General features: G+C 49.1%; 23 non-coding genes across 23 annotated transcripts; all 23 read right to left on the bottom strand.

Annotated features, from left to right (window-relative positions):
- Positions 1 to 67: 67 nt before the first annotated feature.
- trnav-aac (transfer RNA valine (anticodon AAC)) lies at positions 68 to 140 on the bottom strand. The gene has a single exon. It is a non-coding gene; the product is annotated as a tRNA-Val (tRNA).
- A 337-nt stretch (positions 141 to 477) lies between these two features.
- On the bottom strand, positions 478 to 550 carry trnav-cac (transfer RNA valine (anticodon CAC)). Its single transcript has one exon. It is a non-coding gene; the product is annotated as a tRNA-Val (tRNA).
- Positions 551 to 1,622: 1,072 nt separating this feature from the next.
- On the bottom strand, positions 1,623 to 1,695 carry trnav-cac (transfer RNA valine (anticodon CAC)). Its single transcript has one exon. It is a non-coding gene; the product is annotated as a tRNA-Val (tRNA).
- Positions 1,696 to 2,757: 1,062 nt separating this feature from the next.
- On the bottom strand, positions 2,758 to 2,830 carry trnav-cac (transfer RNA valine (anticodon CAC)). Its single transcript has one exon. It is a non-coding gene; the product is annotated as a tRNA-Val (tRNA).
- Positions 2,831 to 3,911: 1,081 nt separating this feature from the next.
- trnav-cac (transfer RNA valine (anticodon CAC)) lies at positions 3,912 to 3,984 on the bottom strand. Its single transcript has one exon. It is a non-coding gene; the product is annotated as a tRNA-Val (tRNA).
- A 1,072-nt stretch (positions 3,985 to 5,056) lies between these two features.
- Positions 5,057 to 5,129, bottom strand: trnav-cac (transfer RNA valine (anticodon CAC)). Its single transcript has one exon. It is a non-coding gene; the product is annotated as a tRNA-Val (tRNA).
- Positions 5,130 to 5,800: 671 nt separating this feature from the next.
- trnav-aac (transfer RNA valine (anticodon AAC)) lies at positions 5,801 to 5,873 on the bottom strand. Its single transcript has one exon. It is a non-coding gene; the product is annotated as a tRNA-Val (tRNA).
- Positions 5,874 to 6,210: 337 nt separating this feature from the next.
- trnav-cac (transfer RNA valine (anticodon CAC)) lies at positions 6,211 to 6,283 on the bottom strand. The gene has a single exon. It is a non-coding gene; the product is annotated as a tRNA-Val (tRNA).
- A 1,072-nt stretch (positions 6,284 to 7,355) lies between these two features.
- trnav-cac (transfer RNA valine (anticodon CAC)) lies at positions 7,356 to 7,428 on the bottom strand. Its single transcript has one exon. It is a non-coding gene; the product is annotated as a tRNA-Val (tRNA).
- Positions 7,429 to 8,109: 681 nt separating this feature from the next.
- trnav-aac (transfer RNA valine (anticodon AAC)) lies at positions 8,110 to 8,182 on the bottom strand. The gene has a single exon. It is a non-coding gene; the product is annotated as a tRNA-Val (tRNA).
- A 337-nt stretch (positions 8,183 to 8,519) lies between these two features.
- Positions 8,520 to 8,592, bottom strand: trnav-cac (transfer RNA valine (anticodon CAC)). The gene has a single exon. It is a non-coding gene; the product is annotated as a tRNA-Val (tRNA).
- A 1,072-nt stretch (positions 8,593 to 9,664) lies between these two features.
- Positions 9,665 to 9,737, bottom strand: trnav-cac (transfer RNA valine (anticodon CAC)). The gene has a single exon. It is a non-coding gene; the product is annotated as a tRNA-Val (tRNA).
- Positions 9,738 to 10,823: 1,086 nt separating this feature from the next.
- Positions 10,824 to 10,896, bottom strand: trnav-cac (transfer RNA valine (anticodon CAC)). The gene has a single exon. It is a non-coding gene; the product is annotated as a tRNA-Val (tRNA).
- A 1,096-nt stretch (positions 10,897 to 11,992) lies between these two features.
- On the bottom strand, positions 11,993 to 12,065 carry trnav-cac (transfer RNA valine (anticodon CAC)). Its single transcript has one exon. It is a non-coding gene; the product is annotated as a tRNA-Val (tRNA).
- Positions 12,066 to 12,746: 681 nt separating this feature from the next.
- Positions 12,747 to 12,819, bottom strand: trnav-aac (transfer RNA valine (anticodon AAC)). Its single transcript has one exon. It is a non-coding gene; the product is annotated as a tRNA-Val (tRNA).
- A 337-nt stretch (positions 12,820 to 13,156) lies between these two features.
- On the bottom strand, positions 13,157 to 13,229 carry trnav-cac (transfer RNA valine (anticodon CAC)). The gene has a single exon. It is a non-coding gene; the product is annotated as a tRNA-Val (tRNA).
- A 1,086-nt stretch (positions 13,230 to 14,315) lies between these two features.
- trnav-cac (transfer RNA valine (anticodon CAC)) lies at positions 14,316 to 14,388 on the bottom strand. Its single transcript has one exon. It is a non-coding gene; the product is annotated as a tRNA-Val (tRNA).
- A 681-nt stretch (positions 14,389 to 15,069) lies between these two features.
- On the bottom strand, positions 15,070 to 15,142 carry trnav-aac (transfer RNA valine (anticodon AAC)). Its single transcript has one exon. It is a non-coding gene; the product is annotated as a tRNA-Val (tRNA).
- Positions 15,143 to 15,479: 337 nt separating this feature from the next.
- trnav-cac (transfer RNA valine (anticodon CAC)) lies at positions 15,480 to 15,552 on the bottom strand. The gene has a single exon. It is a non-coding gene; the product is annotated as a tRNA-Val (tRNA).
- A 681-nt stretch (positions 15,553 to 16,233) lies between these two features.
- Positions 16,234 to 16,306, bottom strand: trnav-aac (transfer RNA valine (anticodon AAC)). The gene has a single exon. It is a non-coding gene; the product is annotated as a tRNA-Val (tRNA).
- Positions 16,307 to 16,643: 337 nt separating this feature from the next.
- Positions 16,644 to 16,716, bottom strand: trnav-cac (transfer RNA valine (anticodon CAC)). The gene has a single exon. It is a non-coding gene; the product is annotated as a tRNA-Val (tRNA).
- Positions 16,717 to 17,397: 681 nt separating this feature from the next.
- On the bottom strand, positions 17,398 to 17,470 carry trnav-aac (transfer RNA valine (anticodon AAC)). The gene has a single exon. It is a non-coding gene; the product is annotated as a tRNA-Val (tRNA).
- A 337-nt stretch (positions 17,471 to 17,807) lies between these two features.
- trnav-cac (transfer RNA valine (anticodon CAC)) lies at positions 17,808 to 17,880 on the bottom strand. The gene has a single exon. It is a non-coding gene; the product is annotated as a tRNA-Val (tRNA).
- Positions 17,881 to 18,428: the final 548 nt, after the last annotated feature.

The raw sequence follows: 18,428 nt of genomic DNA on the forward strand, positions 1-18,428 counted from the left end.
GACTACATGGGACATTAACTACTCTCGAGAGGATCGCCATTGGACGAAACCCGAGGAAAGATGCAGAAGTTTCTGCCCGGTCTCGAACCGGGGACCTTTCGCGTGTTAAGCGAACGTGATAACCGCTACACTACGGAAACTGCCAACTCCTGAAAGACAGAAGCCCAGTGCACACACAAACACGCAAGTAACAAGGAATCAGAACAAGGACACACATTTAAAATCTCGACATGGGCATTTCGGCTCATGAACTAGTTGATACTCTTCTTCAGCAAGCTAGCAACAAATGAGATTGTCCAAAGCAACCTTTCCCAATCCTGGACCTCAGGTTTCCCTGCTCTGCATGCGTTAGACCTGATTGGACCCTTACCAAGCTCTACAGAAAAGGACGGAGCATGTGGCACCAGGGTACTCCAACAAACTCGTAACTGTCGACAATGCATCAATTATTTACGAGACTGCTGATAAAAGGGGACATGTTTCCGCCCGGTGTCGAACCGGGGACCTTTCGCGTGTGAGGCGAACGTGATAGCCACTACACTACGGAAACTTCTTCCTAACCAACAACAGAATCTCATTCCACACCCACACAAACAAGGACACAGAATGAGGACACGCCTTTATCATGTCAAATGGGCATTTGGGCTCATGAACCAGTTGATATGGTTCTTCAACAAGTCAGCGGGCACTGAGACGGTCTAAGGCAGTGGTTCTCAACCCTTGTCCTCAGGCCAGCATGCTTTAGATCAGTGGTTCTTAACCCTGTCCTCAGGGAACCCCTGTCCTGCATGTTTTTAGAGGTTTCTTGGCTCCAACACACCTGATTCAAATGCATGTTGGTTACCAGGCTTCTAGAGAGCTACATAACGACCCACTTATTTGAATCGGGTGTGTTGGAGCAGGGAAACATCTCAAACATGCAGGGCAGGGCAGGGCAGGTGGGACCAGGATCGCGAACGACTGGTCTGAAGGTCTCAGAAGTAACAAAGGTCCTTGGCCCATGACATTCATGGTAATCTTGCTGAACGGGATTCTACCGACTGGTAGAAACAACGGAACGGCTTAAAAGGCGAATCCGCACAAGTCGCACCAGGGTAGCTGACTTCCCATTTCAAAGAATGACATGTCAACTCCACTGAATCATGGGACTTCTTGGGACATTGGGACTACATGGGACATTAACTACTCTCGAGAGGATCGCCATTGGACGAAACCCGAGGAAAGATGCAGAAGTTTCCGCCCGGTCTCGAACCGGCGAACGTGATAACCGCTACACTACGGAAACTGCCAACTCCTGAAAGACAGAAGCCCAGTGCACACACAAACAGGCAAGTAACAAGGAAACAGAACAAGGACACACATTTAAAATCTCGACATGGGCATTTCGGCTCATGAACTAGTTGATACTCTTCTTCAGCAAGCTAGCAACAAATGAGATTGTCCAAAGCAACCTTTCCCAATCCTGGACCTCAGGTTTCCCTGCTCTGCATGCGTTAGACCTTATTGGACCCTTACCAAGCTCTACAGAAAAGGACGGAGCATGTGGCACCAGGGTACTCCAACAAACTCGTAACTGTCGACAATGCATCAATTATTTACGAGACTGCTGATAAAAGGGGACATGTTTCCGCCCGGTCTCGAACCGGGGACCTTTCGCGTGTGAGGCGAACGTGATAGCCACTACACTACGGAAACTTCTTCCTAACCAACAACAGAATCTCACTCCACACCCACACAAACAAGGACACAGAACGAGGACACGCCTTTATCATGTCAAATGGGCATTTGGGCTCATGAACCAGTTGATATGGTTCTTCAACAAGTCAGCGGGCACTGAGACGGTCTAAGGCAGTGGTTCTCAACCCTTGTCCTCAGGCCAGCATGCTTTAGATCAGTGGTTCTTAACCCTGTCCTCAGGGAACCCCTGTCCTGCATGTTTTTAGAGGTTTCTTGGCTCCAACACACCTGATTCAAATGCATGTTGGTTACCAGGCTTCTAGAGAGCTACATAACGACCCACTTATTTGAATCGGGTGTGTTGGAGCAGGGAAACATCTCAAACATGCAGGGCAGGGCAGGGCAGGTGGGACCAGGATCGCGAAGGACTGGTCTGAAGGTCTCAGAAGTAACAAAGGTCCTTGGCCCATGACATTCATGGTAATCTTGCTGAACGGGATTCTACCGACTGGTAGAAACAACGGAACGGCTTAAAAGGCGAATCCGCACAAGTCGCACCAGGGTAGCTGACTTCCCATTTCAAAGAATGACATGTCAACTCCACTGAATCATGGGACATTGGGACTACATGGGACATTAACTACTCTCGAGAGGATCGCCATTGGACGAAACCCGAGGAAAGATGCAGAAGTTTCCGCCCGGTCTCGAACCGGCGAACGTGATAACCGCTACACTACGGAAACTGCCAACTCCTGAAAGACAGAAGCCCAGTGCACACACAAACAGGCAAGTAACAAGGAAACAGAACAAGGACACACATTTAAAATCTCGACATGGGCATTTCGGCTCATGAACTAGTTGATACTCTTCTTCAGCAAGCTAGCAACAAATGAGATTGTCCAAAGCAACCTTTCCCAATCCTGGACCTCAGGTTTCCCTGCTCTGCATGCGTTAGACCTTATTGGACCCTTACCAAGCTCTACAGAAAAGGACGGAGCATGTGGCACCAGGGTACTCCAACAAACTCGTAACTGTCGACAATGCATCAATTATTTACGAGACTGCTGATAAAAGGGGACATGTTTCCGCCCGGTCTCGAACCGGGGACCTTTCGCGTGTGAGGCGAACGTGATAGCCACTACACTACGGAAACTTCTTCCTAACCAACAACAGAATCTCACTCCACACCCACACAAACAAGGACACAGAACGAGGACACGCCTTTATCATGTCAAATGGGCATTTGGGCTCATGAACCAGTTGATATGGTTCTTCAACAAGTCAGCGGGCACTGAGACGGTCTAAGGCAGTGGTTCTCAACCCTTGTCCTCAGGCCAGCATGCTTTAGATCAGTGGTTCTTAACCCTGTCCTCAGGGAACCCCTGTCCTGCATGTTTTTAGAGGTTTCTTGGCTCCAACACACCTGATTCAAATGCATGTTGGTTACCAGGCTTCTAGAGAGCTACATAACGACCCACTTATTTGAATCGGGTGTGTTGGAGCAGGGAAACATCTCAAACATGCAGGGCAGGGCAGGGCAGGTGGGACCAGGATCGCGAAGGACTGGTCTGAAGGTCTCAGAAGTAACAAAGGTCCTTGGCCCATGACATTCATGGTAATCTTGCTGAACGGGATTCTACCGACTGGTAGAAACAACGGAACGGCTTAAAAGGCGAATCCGCACAAGTCGCACCAGGGTAGCTGACTTCCCATTTCAAAGAATGACATGTCAACTCCACTGAATCATGGGACATTGGGACTACATGGGACATTAACTACTCTCGAGAGGATCGCCATTGGACGAAACCCGAGGAAAGATGCAGAAGTTTCTGCCCGGTCTCGAGCCGGGGACCTTTCGCGTGTTAAGCGAACGTGATAACCGCTACACTACCGAAACTGCCAACTCCTGAAAGACAGAAGCCCAGTGCACACACAAACACGCAAGTAACAAGGAAACAGAACAAGGACACACATTTAAAATCTCGACATGGGCATTTCGGCTCATGAACTAGTTGATACTCTTCTTCAGCAAGCTAGCAACAAATGAGATTGTCCAAAGCAACCTTTCCCAATCCTGGACCTCAGGTTTCCCTGCTCTGCATGCGTTAGACCTGATTGGACCCTTACCAAGCTCTACAGAAAAGGACGGAGCATGTGGCACCAGGGTACTCCAACAAACTCGTAACTGTCGACAATGCATCAATTATTTACGAGACTGCTGATAAAAGGGGACATGTTTCCGCCCGGTGTCGAACCGGGGACCTTTCGCGTGTGAGGCGAACGTGATAGCCACTACACTACGGAAACTTCTTCCTAACCAACAACAGAATCTCACTCCACACCCACACAAACAAGGACACAGAATGAGGACACGCCTTTATCATGTCAAATGGGCATTTGGGCTCATGAACCAGTTGATATGGTTCTTCAACAAGTCAGCGGGCACTGAGACGGTCTAAGGCAGTGGTTCTCAACCCTTGTCCTCAGGCCAGCATGCTTTAGATCAGTGGTTCTTAACCCTGTCCTCAGGGAACCCCTGTCCTGCATGTTTTTAGAGGTTTCTTGGCTCCAACACACCTGATTCAAATGCATGTTGGTTACCAGGCTTCTAGAGAGCTACATAACGACCCACTTATTTGAATCGGGTGTGTTGGAGCAGGGAAACATCTCAAACATGCAGGGCAGGGCAGGGCAGGTGGGACCAGGATCGCGAACGACTGGTCTGAAGGTCTCAGAAGTAACAAAGGTCCTTGGCCCATGACATTCATGGTAATCTTGCTGAACGGGATTCTACCGACTGGTAGAAACAACGGAACGGCTTAAAAGGCGAATCCGCACAAGTCGCACCAGGGTAGCTGACTTCCCATTTCAAAGAATGACATGTCAACTCCACTGAATCATGGGACTTCTTGGGACATTGGGACTACATGGGACATTAACTACTCTCGAGAGGATCGCCATTGGACGAAACCCGAGGAAAGATGCAGAAGTTTCCGCCCGGTCTCGAACCGGCGAACGTGATAACCGCTACACTACGGAAACTGCCAACTCCTGAAAGACAGAAGCCCAGTGCACACACAAACAGGCAAGTAACAAGGAAACAGAACAAGGACACACATTTAAAATCTCGACATGGGCATTTCGGCTCATGAACTAGTTGATACTCTTCTTCAGCAAGCTAGCAACAAATGAGATTGTCCAAAGCAACCTTTCCCAATCCTGGACCTCAGGTTTCCCTGCTCTGCATGCGTTAGACCTTATTGGACCCTTACCAAGCTCTACAGAAAAGGACGGAGCATGTGGCACCAGGGTACTCCAACAAACTCGTAACTGTCGACAATGCATCAATTATTTACGAGACTGCTGATAAAAGGGGACATGTTTCCGCCCGGTGTCGAACCGGGGACCTTTCGCGTGTGAGGCGAACGTGATAGCCACTACACTACGGAAACTTCTTCCTAACCAACAACAGAATCTCACTCCACACCCACACAAACAAGGACACAGAACGAGGACACGCCTTTATCATGTCAAATGGGCATTTGGGCTCATGAACCAGTTGATATGGTTCTTCAACAAGTCAGCGGGCACTGAGACGGTCTAAGGCAGTGGTTCTCAACCCTTGTCCTCAGGCCAGCATGCTTTAGATCAGTGGTTCTTAACCCTGTCCTCAGGGAACCCCTGTCCTGCATGTTTTTAGAGGTTTCTTGGCTCCAACACACCTGATTCAAATGCATGTTGGTTACCAGGCTTCTAGAGAGCTACATAACGACCCACTTATTTGAATCGGGTGTGTTGGAGCAGGGAAACATCTCAAACATGCAGGGCAGGGCAGGGCAGGTGGGACCAGGATCGCGAAGGACTGGTCTGAAGGTCTCAGAAGTAACAAAGGTCCTTGGCCCATGACATTCATGGTAATCTTGCTGAACGGGATTCTACCGACTGGTAGAAACAACGGAACGGCTTAAAAGGCAAATCCGCACAAGTTGCACCAGGGTAGCTGACTTCCCATTTCAAAGAATGACATGTCAACTCCACTGAATCATGGGACATTGGGACTACATGGGACATTAACTACTCTCGAGAGGATCGCCATTGGACGAAACCCGAGGAAAGATGCAGAAGTTTCTGCCCGGTCTCGAACCGGGGACCTTTCGCGTGTTAAGCGAACGTGATAACCGCTACACTACGGAAACTGCCAACTCCTGAAAGACAGAAGCCCAGTGCACACACAAACACACAAGTAACAAGGAAACAGAACAAGGACACACATTTAAAATCTCGACATGGGCATTTCGGCTCATGAACTAGTTGATACTCTTCTTCAGCAAGCTAGCAACAAATGAGATTGTCCAAAGCAACCTTTCCCAATCCTGGACCTTAGGTTTCCCTGCTCTGCATGCGTTAGACCTGATTGGACCCTTACCAAGCTCTACAGAAAAGGACGGAGCATGTGGCACCAGGGTACTCCAACAAACTCGTAACTGTCGACAATGCATCAATTATTTACGAGACTGCTGATAAAAGGGGACATGTTTCCGCCCGGTGTCGAACCGGGGACCTTTCGCGTGTGAGGCGAACGTGATAGCCACTACACTACGGAAACTTCTTCCTAACCAACAACAGAATCTCACTCCACACCCACACAAACAAGGACACAGAACGAGGACACGCCTTTATCATGTCAAATGGGCATTTGGGCTCATGAACCAGTTGATATGGTTCTTCAACAAGTCAGCGGGCACTGAGACGGTCTAAGGCAGTGGTTCTCAACCCTTGTCCTCAGGCCAGCATGCTTTAGATCAGTGGTTCTTAACCCTGTCCTCAGGGAACCCCTGTCCTGCATGTTTTTAGAGGTTTCTTGGCTCCAACACACCTGATTCAAATGCATGTTGGTTACCAGGCTTCTAGAGAGCTACATAACGACCCACTTATTTGAATCGGGTGTGTTGGAGCAGGGAAACATCTCAAACATGCAGGGCAGGGCAGGGCAGGTGGGACCAGGATCGCGAACGACTGGTCTGAAGGTCTCAGAAGTAACAAAGGTCCTTGGCCCATGACATTCATGGTAATCTTGCTGAACGGGATTCTACCGACTGGTAGAAACAACGGAACGGCTTAAAAGGCGAATCCGCACAAGTCGCACCAGGGTAGCTGACTTCCCATTTCAAAGAATGACATGTCAACTCCACTGAATCATGGGACTTCTTGGGACATTGGGACTACATGGGACATTAACTACTCTCGAGAGGATCGCCATTGGACGAAACCCGAGGAAAGATGCAGAAGTTTCCGCCCGGTCTCGAACCGGCGAACGTGATAACCGCTACACTACGGAAACTGCCAACTCCTGAAAGACAGAAGCCCAGTGCACACACAAACAGGCAAGTAACAAGGAAACAGAACAAGGACACACATTTAAAATCTCAACATGGGCATTTCGGCTCATGAACTAGTTGATACTCTTCTTCAGCAAGCTAGCAACAAATGAGATTGTCCAAAGCAACCTTTCCCAATCCTGGACCTCAGGTTTCCCTGCTCTGCATGCGTTAGACCTTATTGGACCCTTACCAAGCTCTACAGAAAAGGACGGAGCATGTGGCACCAGGGTACTCCAACAAACTCGTAACTGTCGACAATGCATCAATTATTTACGAGACTGCTGATAAAAGGGGACATGTTTCCGCCCGGTCTCGAACCGGGGACCTTTCGCGTGTGAGGCGAACGTGATAGCCACTACACTACGGAAACTTATTCCTAACCAACAACAGAATCTCACTCCACACCCACACAAACAAGGACACAGAACGAGGACACGCCTTTATCATGTCAAATGGGCATTTGGGCTCATGAACCAGTTGATATGGTTCTTCAACAAGTCAGCGGGCACTGAGACGGTCTAAGGCAGTGGTTCTCAACCCTTGTCCTCAGGCCAGCATGCTTTAGATCAGTGGTTCTTAACCCTGTCCTCAGGGAACTCCTGTCCTGCATGTTTTTAGAGGTTTCTTGGCTCCAACACACCTGATTCAAATGCATGTTGGTTACCAGGCTTCTAGAGAGCTACATAACGACCCACTTATTTGAATCGGGTGTGTTGGAGCAGGGAAACATCTCAAACATGCAGGGCAGGGCAGGGCAGGTGGGACCAGGATCGCGAAGGACTGGTCTGAAGGTCTCAGAAGTAACAAAGGTCCTTGGCCCATGACATTCATGGTAATCTTGCTGAACGGGATTCTACCGACTGGTAGAAACAACGGAACGGCTTAAAAGGCGAATCCGCACAAGTCGCACCAGGGTAGCTGACTTCCCATTTCAAAGAATGACATGTCAACTCCACTGAATCATGGGACTTCTTGGGACATTGGGACTACATGGGACATTAACTACTCTCGAGAGGATCGCCATTGGACGAAACCCGAGGAAAGATGCAGAAGTTTCCGCCCGGTCTCGAACCGGGGACCTTTCGCGTGTTAAGCGAACGTGATAACCGCTACACTACGGAAACTGCCAACTCCTGAAAGACAGAAGCCCAGTGCACACACAAACAGGCAAGTAACAAGGAAACAGAACAAGGACACACATTTAAAATCTCGACATGGGCATTTCGGCTCATGAACTAGTTGATACTCTTCTTCAGCAAGCTAGCAACAAATGAGATTGTCCAAAGCAACCTTTCCCAATCCTGGACCTCAGGTTTCCCTGCTCTGCATGCGTTAGACCTTATTGGACCCTTACCAAGCTCTACAGAAAACGACGGAGCATGTGGCACCAGGGTACTCCAACAAACTCGTAACTGTCGACAATGCATCAATTATTTACGAGACTGCTGATAAAAGGGGACATGTTTCCGCCCGGTCTCGAACCGGGGACCTTTCGCGTGTGAAGCGAACGTGATAGCCACTACACTACGGAAACTTCTTCCTAACCAACAACAGAATCTCACTCCACACCCACACAAACAAGGACACAGAACGAGGACACGCCTTTATCATGTCAAATGGGCATTTGGGCTCATGAACCAGTTGATATGGTTCTTCAACAAGTCAGCGGGCACTGAGACGGTCTAAGGCAGTGGTTCTCAACCCTTGTCCTCAGGCCAGCATAATTTAGATCAGTGGTTCTTAACCCTGTCCTCAGGGAACCCCTGTCCTGCATGTTTTTAGAGGTTTCTTGGCTCCAACACACCTGATTCAAATGCATGTTGGTTACCAGGCTTCTAGAGAGCTACATAACGACCCACTTATTTGAATCGGGTGTGTTGGAGCAGGGAAACATCTCAAACATGCAGGGCAGGGCAGGGCAGGTGGGACCAGGATCGCGAAGGACTGGTCTGAAGGTCTCAGAAGTAACAAAGGTCCTTGGCCCATGACATTCATGGTAATCTTGCTGAACGGGATTCTACCGACTGGTAGAAACAACGGAACGGCTTAAAAGGCGAATCCGCACAAGTCGCACCAGGGTAGCTGACTTCCCATTTCAAAGAATGACATGTCAACTCCACTGAATCATGGGACTTCTTGGGACATTGGGACTACATGGGACATTAACTACTCTCGAGAGGATCGCCATTGGACGAAACCCGAGGAAAGATGCAGAAGTTTCCGCCCGGTCTCGAACCGGCGAACGTGATAACCGCTACACTACGGAAACTGCCAACTCCTGAAAGACAGAAGCCCAGTGCACACACAAACAGGCAAGTAACAAGGAAACAGAACAAGGACACACATTTAAAATCTCGACATGGGCATTTCGGCTCATGAACTAGTTGATACTCTTCTTCAGCAAGCTAGCAACAAATGAGATTGTCCAAAGCAACCTTTCCCAATCCTGGACCTCAGGTTTCCCTGCTCTGCATGCGTTAGACCTTATTGGACCCTTACCAAGCTCTACAGAAAACGACGGAGCATGTGGCACCAGGGTACTCCAACAAACTCGTAACTGTCGACAATGCATCAATTATTTACGAGACTGCTGATAAAAGGGGACATGTTTCCGCCCGGTCTCGAACCGGGGACCTTTCGCGTGTGAAGCGAACGTGATAGCCACTACACTACGGAAACTTCTTCCTAACCAACAACAGAATCTCACTCCACACCCACACAAACAAGGACACAGAACGAGGACACGCCTTTATCATGTCAAATGGGCATTTGGGCTCATGAACCAGTTGATATGGTTCTTCAACAAGTCAGCGGGCACTGAGACGGTCTAAGGCAGTGGTTCTCAACCCTTGTCCTCAGGCCAGCATGCTTTAGATCAGTGGTTCTTAACCCTGTCCTCAGGGAACCCCTGTCCTGCATGTTTTTAGAGGTTTCTTGGCTCCAACACACCTGATTCAAATGCATGTTGGTTACCAGGCTTCTAGAGAGCTACATAACGACCCACTTATTTGAATCGGGTGTGTTGGAGCAGGGAAACATCTCAAACATGCAGGGCAGGGCAGGTGGGACCAGGATCGCGAACGACTGGTCTGAAGGTCTCAGAAGTAACAAAGGTCCTTGGCCCATGACATTCATGGTAATCTTGCTGAACGGGATTCTACCGACTGGTAGAAACAACGGAACGGCTTAAAAGGCGAATCCGCACAAGTCGCACCAGGGTAGCTGACTTCCCATTTCAAAGAATGACATGTCAACTCCACTGAATCATGGGACTTCTTGGGACATTGGGACTACATGGGACATTAACTACTCTCGAGAGGATCGCCATTGGACGAAAACCGAGGAAAGACGCAGAAGTTTCCGCCCGGTCTCGAACCAGGGACCTTTCGCGTGTTAAGCGAACGTGAGAACCGCTACACTACGGAATCTGCCAACTCCTGAAAGACAGAAGCCCAGTGCACACACAAACACGCAAGTAACAAGGAAACAGAAGAAGGACACACATTTAAAATCTCGACATGGGCATTTCGGCTCATGAACTAGTTGATACTCTTCTTCAGCAAGCTAGCAACAAATGAGATTGTCCAAAGCAACCTTTCCCAATCCTGGACCTCAGGTTTCCCTGCTCTGCATGCGTTAGACCTGATTGGACCCTTACCAAGCTCTACAGAAAAGGACGGAGCATGTGGCACCAGGGTACTCCAACAAACTCGTAACTGTCGACAATGCATCAATTATTTACGAGACTGCTGATAAAAGGGGACGTGTTTCCGCCCGGTCTCGAACCGGGGACCTTTCGCGTGTGAGGCGAACGTGATAACCACTACACTACGGAAACTTCTTCCTAACCAACAACAGAATATCACTCCACACCCACACAAACAAGGACACAGAACGAGGACACGCCTTTATCATGTCAAATGGGCATTTGGGCTCATGAACCAGTTGATATGGTTCTTCAACAAGTCAGCGGGCACTGAGACGGTCTAAGGCAGTGGTTCTCAACCCTTGTCCTCAGGCCAGCATAATTTAGATCAGTGGTTCTTAACCCTGTCCTCAGGGAACCCCTGTCCTGCATGTTTTTAGAGGTTTCTTGGCTCCAACACACCTGATTCAAATGCATGTTGGTTACCAGGCTTCTAGAGAGCTACATAACGACCCACTTATTTGAATCGGGTGTGTTGGAGCAGGGAAACATCTCAAACATGCAGGGCAGGGCAGGGCAGGGCAGGTGGGACCAGGATCGCGAACGACTGGTCTGAAGGTCTCAGAAGTAACAAAGGTCCTTGGCCCATGACATTCATGGTAATCTTGCTGAACGGGATTCTACCGACTGGTAGAAACAACGGAACGGCTTAAAAGGCGAATCCGCACAAGTCGCACCAGGGTAGCTGACTTCCCATTTCAAAGAATGACATGTCAACTCCACTGAATCATGGGACTTCTTGGGACATTGGGACTACATGGGACATTAACTACTCTCGAGAGGATCGCCATTGGACGAAAACCGAGGAAAGACGCAGAAGTTTCCACCCGGTCTCGAACCAGGGACCTTTCGCGTGTTAAGCGAACGTGAGAACCGCTACACTACGGAATCTGCCAACTCCTGAAAGACAGAAGCCCAGTGCACACACAAACACGCAAGTAACAAGGAAACAGAAGAAGGACACACATTTAAAATCTCGACATGGGCATTTCGGCTCATGAACTAGTTGATACTCTTCTTCAGCAAGCTAGCAACAAATGAGATTGTCCAAAGCAACCTTTCCCAATCCTGGACCTCAGGTTTCCCTGCTCTGCATGCGTTAGACCTGATTGGACCCTTACCAAGCTCTACAGAAAAGGACGGAGCATGTGGCACCAGGGTACTCCAACAAACTCGTAACTGTCGACAATGCATCAATTATTTACGAGACTGCTGATAAAAGGGGACGTGTTTCCGCCCGGTCTCGAACCGGGGACCTTTCGCGTGTGAGGCGAACGTGATAACCGCTACACTACGGAAACTTCTTCCTAACCAACAACAGAATATCACTCCACACCCACACAAACAAGGACACAGAACGAGGACACGCCTTTATCATGTCAAATGGGCATTTGGGCTCATGAACCAGTTGATATGGTTCTTCAACAAGTCAGCGGGCACTGAGACGGTCTAAGGCAGTGGTTCTCAACCCTTGTCCTCAGGCCAGCATAATTTAGATCAGTGGTTCTTAACCCTGTCCTCAGGGAACCCCTGTCCTGCATGTTTTTAGAGGTTTCTTGGCTCCAACACACCTGATTCAAATGCATGTTGGTTACCAGGCTTCTAGAGAGCTACATAACGACCCACTTATTTGAATCGGGTGTGTTGGAGCAGGGAAACATCTCAAACATGCAGGGCAGGGCAGGGCAGGTGGGACCAGGATCGCGAACGACTGGTCTGAAGGTCTCAGAAGTAACAAAGGTCCTTGGCCCATGACATTCATGGTAATCTTGCTGAACGGGATTCTACCGACTGGTAGAAACAACGGAACGGCTTAAAAGGCGAATCCGCACAAGTCGCACCAGGGTAGCTGACTTCCCATTTCAAAGAATGACATGTCAACTCCACTGAATCATGGGACTTCTTGGGACATTGGGACTACATGGGACTTTAACTACTCTCGAGAGGATTGCCATTGGACGAAAACCGAGGAAAGACGCAGAAGTTCCCGCCCAGTCTCGAACCGGGGACCTTTCGCATGTTAAGCGAACGTGATAACCGCTACACTACGGAAACTGCCAACTCCTGAAAGACAGAAGCCCAGTGCACACACAAACACGCAAGTAACAAGGAAACAGAACAAGGACACACATTTAAAATCTCGACACGGGCATTTCGGCTCATGAACTAGTTGATACTCTTCTTCAGCAAGCTAGCAACAAATGAGATTGTCCAAAGCAACCTTTCCCAATCCTGGACCTCAGGTTTCCCTGCTCTGCATGCGTTAGACCTTATTGGACCCTTACCAAGCTCTACAGAAAAGGACGGAGCATGTGGCACCAGGGTACTCCAACAAACTCGTAACTGTCGACAATGCATCAATTATTTACGAGACTGCTGATAAAAGGGGACATGTTTCCGCCCAGTCTCGAACCGGGGACCTTTCGCGTGTGAGGCGAACGTGATAACCGCTACACTACGGAAACTTCTTCCTAACCAACAACAGAATCTCACTCCACACCCACACAAACAAGGACACAGAACGAGGACACGCCTTTATCATGTCAAATGGGCATTTGGGCTCATGAACCAGTTGATATGGTTCTTCAACAAGTCAGCGGGCACTGAGACGGTCTAAGGCAGTGGTTCTCAACCCTTGTCCTCAGGCCAGCATGCTTTAGATCAGTGGTTCTTAACCCTGTCCTCAGGGAACCCCTGTCCTGCATGTTTTTAGAGGTTTCTTGGCTCCAACACACCTGATTCAAATGCATGTTGGTTACCAGGCTTCTAGAGAGCTACATAACGACCCACTTATTTGAATCGGGTGTGTTGGAGCAGGGAAACATCTCAAACATGCAGGGCAGGGCAGGTGGGACCAGGATCGCGAACGACTGGTCTGAAGGTCTCAGAAGTAACAAAGGTCCTTGGCCCATGACATTCATGGTAATCTTGCTGAACGGGATTCTACCGACTGGTAGAAACAACGGAACGGCTTAAAAGGCGAATCCGCACAAGTCGCACCAGGGTAGCTGACTTCCCATTTCAAAGAATGACATGTCAACTCCACTGAATCATGGGACTTCTTGGGACATTGGGACTACATGGGACATTAACTACTCTCGAGAGGATCGCCATTGGACGAAAACCGAGGAAAGACGCAGAAGTTTCCGCCCGGTCTCGAACCAGGGACCTTTCGCGTGTTAAGCGAACGTGAGAACCGCTACACTACGGAATCTGCCAACTCCTGAAAGACAGAAGCCCAGTGCACACACAAACACGCAAGTAACAAGGAAACAGAAGAAGGACACACATTTAAAATCTCGACATGGGCATTTCGGCTCATGAACTAGTTGATACTCTTCTTCAGCAAGCTAGCAACAAATGAGATTGTCCAAAGCAACCTTTCCCAATCCTGGACCTCAGGTTTCCCTGCTCTGCATGCGTTAGACCTGATTGGACCCTTACCAAGCTCTACAGAAAAGGACGGAGCATGTGGCACCAGGGTACTCCAACAAACTCGTAACTGTCGACAATGCATCAATTATTTACGAGACTGCTGATAAAAGGGGACGTGTTTCCGCCCGGTCTCGAACCGGGGACCTTTCGCGTGTGAGGCGAACGTGATAACCACTACACTACGGAAACTTCTTCCTAACCAACAACAGAATATCACTCCACACCCACACAAACAAGGACACAGAACGAGGACACGCCTTTATCATGTCAAATGGGCATTTGGGCTCATGAACCAGTTGATATGGTTCTTCAACAAGTCAGCGGGCACTGAGACGGTCTAAGGCAGTGGTTCTCAACCCTTGTCCTCAGGCCAGCATGCTTTAGATCAGTGGTTCTTAACCCTGTCCTCAGGGAACCCCTGTCCTGCATGTTTTTAGAGGTTTCTTGGCTCCAACACACCTGATTCAAATGCATGTTGGTTACCAGGCTTCTAGAGAGCTACATAACGACCCACTTATTTGAATCGGGTGTGTTGGAGCAGGGAAACATCTCAAACATGCAGGGCAGGGCAGGGCAGGTGGGACCAGGATCGCGAAGGACTGGTCTGAAGGTCTCAGAAGTAACAAAGGTCCTTGGCCCATGACATTCATGGTAATCTTGCTGAACGGGATTCTACCGACTGGTAGAAACAACGGAACGGCTTAAAAGGCGAATCCGCACAAGTCGCACCAGGGTAGCTGACTTCCCATTTCAAAGAATGACATGTCAACTCCACTGAATCATGGGACTTCTTGGGACATTGGGACTACATGGGACATTAACTACTCTCGAGAGGATCGCCATTGGACGAAACCCGAGGAAAGATGCAGAAGTTTCCGCCCGGTCTCGAACCGGGGACCTTTCGCGTGTTAAGCGAACGTGATAACCGCTACACTACGGAAACTGCCAACTCCTGAAAGACAGAAGCCCAGTGCACACACAAACAGGCAAGTAACAAGGAAACAGAACAAGGACACACATTTAAAATCTCGACATGGGCATTTCGGCTCATGAACTAGTTGATACTCTTCTTCAGCAAGCTAGCAACAAATGAGATTGTCCAAAGCAACCTTTCCCAATCCTGGACCTCAGGTTTCCCTGCTCTGCATGCGTTAGACCTTATTGGACCCTTACCAAGCTCTACAGAAAAGGACGGAGCATGTGGCACCAGGGTACTCCAACAAACTCGTAACTGTCGACAATGCATCAATTATTTACGAGACTGCTGATAAAAGGGGACGTGTTTCCGCCCAGTCTCGAACCGGGGACGTTTCGCGTGTGAGGCGAACGTGATAACCGCTACACTACGGAAACTTCTTCCTAACCAACAACAGAATCTCACTCCACACCCACACAAACAAGGACACAGAACGAGGACACGCCTTTATCATGTCAAATGGGCATTTGGGCTCATGAACCAGTTGATATGGTTCTTCAACAAGTCAGCGGGCACTGAGACGGTCTAAGGCAGTGGTTCTCAACCCTTGTCCTCAGGCCAGCATGCTTTAGATCAGTGGTTCTTAACCCTGTCCTCAGGGAACCCCTGTCCTGCATGTTTTTAGAGGTTTCTTGGCTCCAACACACCTGATTCAAATGCATGTTGGTTACCAGGCTTCTAGAGAGCTACATAACGACCCACTTATTTGAATCGGGTGTGTTGGAGCAGGGAAACATCTCAAACATGCAGGGCAGGGCAGGGCAGGTGGGACCAGGATCGCGAAGGACTGGTCTGAAGGTCTCAGAAGTAACAAAGGTCCTTGGCCCATGACATTCATGGTAATCTTGCTGAACGGGATTCTACCGACTGGTAGAAACAACGGAACGGCTTAAAAGGCGAATCCGCACAAGTCGCACCAGGGTAGCTGACTTCCCATTTCAAAGAATGACATGTCAACTCCACTGAATCATGGGACTTCTTGGGACATTGGGACTACATGGGACATTAACTACTCTCGAGAGGATCGCCATTGGACGAAACCCGAGGAAAGATGCAGAAGTTTCCGCCCGGTCTCGAACCGGGGACCTTTCGCGTGTTAAGCGAACGTGATAACCGCTACACTACGGAAACTGCCAACTCCTGAAAGACAGAAGCCCAGTGCACACACAAACAGGCAAGTAACAAGGAAACAGAACAAGGACACACATTTAAAATCTCGACATGGGCATTTCGGCTCATGAACTAGTTGATACTCTTCTTCAGCAAGCTAGCAACAAATGAGATTGTCCAAAGCAACCTTTCCCAATCCTGGACCTCAGGTTTCCCTGCTCTGCATGCGTTAGACCTTATTGGACCCTTACCAAGCTCTACAGAAAAGGACGGAGCATGTGGCACCAGGGTACTCCAACAAACTCGTAACTGTCGACAATGCATCAATTATTTACGAGACTGCTGATAAAAGGGGAAGTGTTTCCGCCCAGTCTCGAACCGGGGACGTTTCGCGTGTGAGGCGAACGTGATAACCGCTACACTACGGAAACTTCTTCCTAACCAACAACAGAATCTCACTCCACACCCACACAAACAAGGACACAGAACGAGGACACGCCTTTATCATGTCAAATGGGCATTTGGGCTCATGAACCAGTTGATATGGTTCTTCAACAAGTCAGCGGGCACTGAGACGGTCTAAGGCAGTGGTTCTCAACCCTTGTCCTCAGGCCAGCATGCTTTAGATCAGTGGTTCTTAACCCTGTCCTCAGGGAACCCCTGTCCTGCATGTTTTTAGAGGTTTCTTGGCTCCAACACACCTGATTCAAATGCATGTTGGTTACCAGGCTTCTAGAGAGCTACATAACGACCCACTTATTTGAATCGGGTGTGTTGGAGCAGGGAAACATCTCAAACATGCAGGGCAGGGCAGGGCAGGTGGGACCAGGATCGCGAAGGACTGGTCTGAAGGTCTCAGAAGTAACAAAGGTCCTTGGCCCATGACATTCATGGTAATCTTGCTGAACGGGATTCTACCGACTGGTAGAAACAACGGAACGGCTTAAAAGGCGAATCCGCACAAGTCGCACCAGGGTAGCTGACTTCCCATTTCAAAGAATGACATGTCAACTCCACTGAATCATGGGACTTCTTGGGACATTGGGACTACATGGGACATTAACTACTCTCGAGAGGATCGCCATTGGACGAAACCCGAGGAAAGATGCAGAAGTTTCCGCCCGGTCTCGAACCGGGGACCTTTCGCGTGTTAAGCGAACGTGATAACCGCTACACTACGGAAACTGCCAACTCCTGAAAGACAGAAGCCCAGTGCACACACAAACAGGCAAGTAACAAGGAAACAGAACAAGGACACACATTTAAAATCTCGACATGGGCATTTTGGCTCATGAACTAGTTGATACTCTTCTTCAGCAAGCTAGCAACAAATGAGATTGTCCAAAGCAACCTTTCCCAATCCTGGACCTCAGGTTTCCCTGCTCTGCATGCGTTAGACCTTATTGGACCCTTACCAAGCTCTACAGAAAAGGACGGAGCATGTGGCACCAGGGTACTCCAACAAACTCGTAACTGTCGACAATGCATCAATTATTTACGAGACTGCTGATAAAAGGGGACATGTTTCCGCCCGGTGTCGAACCGGGGACTTTTCGCGTGTGAGGCGAACGTGATAGCCACTACACTACGGAAACTTCTTCCTAACCAACAACAGAATCTCACTCCACACCCACACAAACAAGGACACAGAACGAGGACACGCCTTTATCATGTCAAATGGGCATTTGGGCTCATGAACCAGTTGATATGGTTCTTCAACAAGTCAGCGGGCACTGAGACGGTCTAAGGCAGTGGTTCTCAACCCTTGTCCTCAGGCCAGCATGCTTTAGATCAGTGGTTCTTAACCCTGTCCTCAGGGAACCCCTGTCCTGCATGTTTTTAGAGGTTTCTTGGCTCCAACACACCTGATTCAAATGCATGTTGGTTACCAGGCTTCTAGAGAGCTACATAACGACCCACTTATTTGAATCGGGTGTGTTGGAGCAGGGAAACATCTCAAACATGCAGGGCAGGGCAGGGCAGGTGGGACCAGGATCGCGAAGGACTGGTCTGAAGGTCTCAGAAGTAACAAAGGTCCTTGGCCCATGACATTCATGGTAATCTTGCTGAACGGGATTCTACCGACTGGTAGAAACAACGGAACGGCTTAAAAGGCGAATCCGCACAAGTCGCACCAGGGTAG

Source organism: Osmerus mordax, chromosome 17, assembly GCF_038355195.1.
Source record: "Osmerus mordax isolate fOsmMor3 chromosome 17, fOsmMor3.pri, whole genome shotgun sequence".
NCBI classification, from domain to species: Eukaryota; Metazoa; Chordata; class Actinopteri; order Osmeriformes; family Osmeridae; genus Osmerus; species Osmerus mordax.